This window comes from Pygoscelis adeliae, unplaced genomic scaffold, assembly GCF_000699105.1.
Source record: "Pygoscelis adeliae isolate BGI_AS28 unplaced genomic scaffold, ASM69910v1 Scaffold71, whole genome shotgun sequence".
In the NCBI taxonomy this organism is placed as follows: domain Eukaryota; kingdom Metazoa; phylum Chordata; class Aves; order Sphenisciformes; family Spheniscidae; genus Pygoscelis; species Pygoscelis adeliae.
In genome coordinates this window covers 6,530,143-6,535,927 of record NW_008824356.1, presented here as the reverse complement: position 1 = coordinate 6,535,927, position 5,785 = coordinate 6,530,143, and the positions used below count along the sequence as shown (strand labels likewise).

General features: G+C 42.0%; 1 protein-coding gene across 1 annotated transcript in view; it reads left to right on the top strand.

The window, feature by feature from the left end:
• LOC103913060 overlaps positions 1 to 5,785 on the top strand; it is a 14,189-nt gene that overhangs the window by 186 nt on the left and 8,218 nt on the right. The gene's annotated exons all lie outside the window — the stretch shown is intronic.

Sequence of the window (5,785 nt, the reverse complement as noted above, 5' to 3'; positions counted from 1 at the left end):
AAAAAAAAAAAAAAAAAAGAGAGAGAACGCACCTGAGCAGGAGGTGAACTGCAAAGCTGCCTTATTCAAGCAGGGGCAACCACAGGACAACCTTGCAGGGAGACAGAACAGTAGGGCTTGGTATCTGTCAGGGTACGATGCTTTTTCATTTAGCAGCTTGAGGAGGACTATTCCTTTCTTTAGCCTCTCTTGGGGGAGATGAAGGACCATCCTGTGGCACTTGAATCAGGCCTGAGCAACTTGGGTAAGGCGCTCTCCTTTTTTCTCATCCTTTGTCTATCAAGTTCCTAGATACTGAACAGAAGACGATAGAAAAGACCCCTCAGTCTGACTACAATGTTAGCACTGCCCCACTCAATGACTGCCTTTGGTCCTTTGCTGTGAGATCTGCAGAACCCTGTGTGCACTTGCTGGTTAATGTATGATGCACTGTTTGGCACCCACTCCATTTTCTAATTAGGATTTATTTACGATGAAGGGAACTCTGACCTGTACATACATTAGATATTCCAGAATTATTGATCCTCAGTTGCACAGCTTATTGCAGGCTAGTGGGTTATCTCCACTAAAAAACCTGTTTCCCTTATAGTGTGGCCCCTCTGTTGCTAACTTGTAGCTACTTCCCCCTGTCTGTCTGTTGCTCATATTAAGGTTCAAAATACATTTTGTCATGTTGTAAGAAGTTAATAAGGCCTGCCTCACAACTAATTTTGATCACTCACTGACACATAAATAGTATGTGCCAGTTTTCAAGCCTTTAGTTAGTGGTTTTAGTTAAGGTAAGTTGCACTGTTAGATGGTAATCCTATTGCTCAGTTCTAGCTTTCTGAAGTGTGGACCAACCTTTAATAAGGCTCAGGTCACTTCTTTGGAGCTCTGCCCATCTCCTAGTCCCATTGACTTAAGCCCAACAGCAGCATTGAGTATGGTATGTCATCCCAATCAGCACGTGCCCAGTCTGCAAATGCAGTGTGCCTATAGACAGGCCTGCTGCAGTGGAACTGAAAGCATTTGGTGTGTGTTACTTCACTGCTTAAGCCTCCCAGAAGCATCTGGTATCTCTTATGAACACAGGATACTTTTAGGCACAGAATATTTCATCTGCAGGAAACAGAAGCTTCACAGTTGTACAGGATAATTCCTCTTTTTAAAATTTTTTTTAATTTCCACATTATGTGAGTATGAATTTTCTCAGGTATTCAAATAGCATTCGTTATCCAAGTGGCAACTTCTCTTTGGAAGGATGTATAGTCTTTATTCATGTTCTCATAAATCCAATAGCTTGGCTGTGTGGCTAGTGATTAACAGCAGTCATTCCCATTCCAAATCGAACCCACAGTTGGTTCAAAGAAGTAATCTTATTCCTCACGCATCCTTTTTTTCCAGTTTGGTGTAATCTCCTGGATTTGTATCCAGTCCTGCTATCTGGCTGAGGTAGTGATAGAAACTTATTTTAATTGGAGACCTTTGGAACTAGACCATGGGTCTAGAAAGAAAAATTAATTAAAAAGGCAGTTGCACTTCAGCGAGGGAAGTTAATCCTCAAGAAAGGAAAATTCCTTCTTTGTTTCTGTGGAAGGAAGATTTCAGACAGGTTTTTAAAACGTATTTCTTCTCCCTGTAAATTGTGTCTAGAAATTCAAAAAGCTAAATCAAGGAAGAAGCTGCTTTTGTATTTTGGGTTTGCTTTTGTGAAAGCACAAAATAGTTTTCCATTTTGTTTTGAATATAATTTAGATCTAGAAATAAGATTTACATGTTCAGCCAGAGATACAAGACAGTCCTGCAGTGCAGGACTTGTATAAAAATTAGCTTGTATAATTGTTTATTTATAACAATGGTAACAATCTGCTGGGCATTTTTTTATGTCAAAGAAGGTCATAAGCTTTCCATTGTTTTCTCTTTTTTTCCATTTAGGTGTAATGAAGCAGCAGGAGTTTAAAATGTATATGTTTTACTGAGGACAGAGAGTTAAAATTGCTTAAATCAGGGACCACTTGTACTGATTTAATGTACTCATAAACTCTTTGGAGGCCTGTAATATAGATTCTTGTGAAAGGTTATTGGTGTCAGATATAGGCTAGTTGCAAATTAGTGCTTGGGACCCGGGACCCATTTAATAGTTACGTAGATTATTATTGGTAATGAGCTGTTTACATGAACAGGTAAGATGAAAATGCATACGAGAAAAAGCTTAGTTGTCTGACTTCAGGTGCTAAGGAGAAAGTCGAGTTACTATGCGACTGAGTCTAAAAGACAGCCACACACCTTTCTTTTTGGCTCTACCTTGTGCGCTTGTCTCCTTGTAACATGTAACCTTCATCTATGGCCTGCAGTGGGTCAGTTATCGTGGTGCTGGACCTGGTGAGGTGGGTTGGAGGTGAACCTTGTCACATGTCTAGTTGCTGAAAGACTTACTCATTCTTGTGGGGAATTAGGGTAGGGAATGAATCCCCAAATGAGTTCACTTTTATCCCCACTGCTTATACCCTTCCTTCTTTTCTCACTACCCCTGCTAAAGCCACTCTACAGAGGATTTATCACAAGGTGCCTTAGGAACAAGGAGCATGTCTGAAATAAGAGCCATAGATGTCATTAATCCAAGGGATTTCTTCTTGTTTCTCTGCCTGTTTGGGTAGAGGGGAGGCACTTTCTAAGGTCAAGCAAGGAGAGCCCCTATAGGCTGTTCCTGGAGATTTAAGCTGTTCATTAGACTGCCTTGTTGCTGTAAGATGAGTAGTAGAATGGTGTTTGAGTTTCCTGGCGCCATAAGATCTTTGCCTTTTAAAATCACATGCTGCTGTCAGACATCGAGGAACACCAGAGGACTACTCCTTTTGATATGCTGATGCTAAACCTGAGGACCAGAGGAACACTAGATAGACATAGAAGAGCATTCCTTGTGGCCATTCTTCATTTTCTCTGAAAAGATTGTCTGAATCAGTGTTGTGAGTGGTGTGTGCTTATGTGTATTGAGGCTGGATAAGAGACCAAAGCAACAAATTTTTTTTTTTTGATCTACAAGTGTGAAAGAAAAGACTTTCTCCTTTTCTCATACATGGGAAAATATTGGATGTGGCAATGTCATGTAGATGTAGCAGAACATCTCAATTGGTAAAATGAAAAACTGGGAACTAATTGTGTAAAATACATTGGCTAATTAGACTGAAAAAAGCCAGAAGTTTAGCAGGAGTCAAAGTGCTAAGTCATTTATCTAAATAAGTTGATTTGCAGTAAATACCAACTAAATAAAGTTTTAGAAGGTACATAAAACTGCAGAGTTCAAATACATCTTGCTAGGAGGAGAATTTTCTGTGGGGTTATTCCACATTTGCCTCCAAAAAGTCTCTGGCAACTTATTCTGAAACACTGGTGCTGTTGCAGCTGAAGACACAACCAGGACAGGTGGATGGTGGATCTGACTCCCCTTGGCTTTTCTGCATTCCGTTCTGGATTTTACATGTTGCTTTCTCAGAAGCTTCATCACAAGCAATGTACCCTTTATCAGGCAGGGACAGAGGAAGAATTTTGTGATCCATCAGTGAGGGTTATCTGGAGTGGGTTATTGAGCCCATCTGGAGTGGTGAGTCAAGTCCCTTGGGCAAGAAGCTGGATGCCAACCATTAAGCTCAGAGCTAAGGAGGCTTTGCCAAGTAATGACCCTGAAGTTTAGGAGCTGCATTTGGAAATTATAAATAGCTGGAGATGGTCTCCCTGCAACCTCCAGGATGCCCTAGTGACTATCTGCTCTCCTCAGAGGGAAGCAGTCTGCTCTCAACTCGCTGCTCTAAGCTGCTAGCGTAGTCTTTCAGTGGGGAGCATCTTGTAGCTGGTCATGCCTCTTTCAGACCTATATTCTCGTGAACTGTGATGGTTGTCTGTCAGTCCTTATCTATGTGATGTGAATATTTTTGATGTCCTGTGATTTCAAACTTGAGTTCTCAGTGCCAACCGTTTGCTTTTCATGGCCTCCCAAGATACTAATTTTAAATGGAGGAGAGGATATTTTAACAAAATGTGGCACTGAACCTCTTGCTGAAGGGCACATATGAAGACTATATTTATAGTGTGCTTGCATTCCTTCTATGCTTGGTTTGTATTGTTTATATTTGATGTGTTGTGGCTGATTTGTAATAGTATATTGGAACTTACTCCCTTTAAATAAACTTTTCACTATGCAACCATGAACTTTGTCTTCTGTTTTAAAGCAAGTGTCTTGATAGGAAAAACTGAGCTACAGACTTTCCAACAAAACAAGAATACAATTAAACTTAGTTTTATGAGCAAAGAGGCAAATACTCAAAATGTACTTTGCAGTGTACTGGATATTCTGGTTGCAAATGGATAGGAAAATGCCCTGTTGTCAGCTGCTGCTGATGGTTCCAGCCATGAAATCTTCTGTCTGTTAAAATGACTTGTTGGAATATTTTTTTTAATTCTTCAAATTCTCTGCAACGCTTGAGATTATACTGAATGCCTGAAGAATTAGAGAGGAACAAGCAAGCAGCCAAGCTCATATCATGGACACGGGTAGAGTTTGAATGCTTTACCCTCCAGTGCTTCATATTGGTACTTTTCACCTCCATTTGTAGAGATCCCCTATAGCTAGCTGTTCTGTTACTTCAGCTTTCAATCTGAAGGATTAAAAACATCTCTTCAGTTACCAGGTACTGATTAAATTATCTAGAGAAAAGTGTTTGCCCTTCATAGCTCCTCATAGCTGCTTGCCCATCAACTTTATCTTACTATGAAGGCTATATTTACATGGCCTGGAGGAAGCACCTGCTGGTCAAAATGAGGAATGATACCTGCAGCCTGAGCCATCCCTCCTCACTTGTCTCATTATGAAGCTCAGTAGGACAAGTACTGCGGAAGTTCAGTTGTCTGTCCTAGTCCTGTGTTTCCTTGGAGCACTTTTGTAAAATAATTGATGGCAGGAGCAATCATAAAGCAAGTTGATCAAAGGGATAGATGACTCTGCCAAGTTAAAGATATTTCATCTCGTTTTAAGACTGCTGAAGAGAAACAGTAGTACAGCTATTTGATTATCATGCACTCACCATGAATCCCTGTCCCTGTGCTTGGCTCAGGCATACGGCCAAGAGGAAAACTAAGCAACTTGGTGGGGATGCAGGAAGTGAGAACGTTAGTTCTTTCCCACGCTTTCTGTAATTTTTGTGGTTGGGCTGCAGCAGAAACGCTCTGATCGCAAGCTGCTCAGTGAAGATCTCGCAGCAGGCTTTGTTGGCCTGGGAAGTGACTCTTCACTGTTTCAGCTGCATATGGAGAATATCGTTCTTTGGCTGCTGAAGCCCTGTCGTTGCTTTTAGTGGTGTTTGATTATCAACAGCCGTTTTGAGCTTAGCAGAGCTATTCATCGCTATACAGGTGGTATTGGATACACAGTGGAGTCTCTGTAGTAACACATACACAGATTTAATTATTGTTTAAGGAGGATCTGCCACCACCCTGCCGCCTTCTTGGTGGTAGCCCTGACTGCGGAGTAAGGGAAGCAAGTTTCACACCTGCTCCTTGTTATGACAGCTACAAGAAATGTGTACAGATACCGTCATTTAGGAGTCGGCAAACAAACTACCCCTCCCCGGAAAGGGATGGGTGGCTTGGGCTCTAGCAATGAGTGTAATTTGCTACGGAGGCGAGGGTGGCCCTGAGGGCCAGAGCTGATGGCCTTGCCCTCCCGACCTCCTCCCTGCTCCCACGGCTGCCCCCCAGGCACTGCCGTGAGCGGGGGGCACTGCGACCTCGGGCGCTCCGACGCCGACCA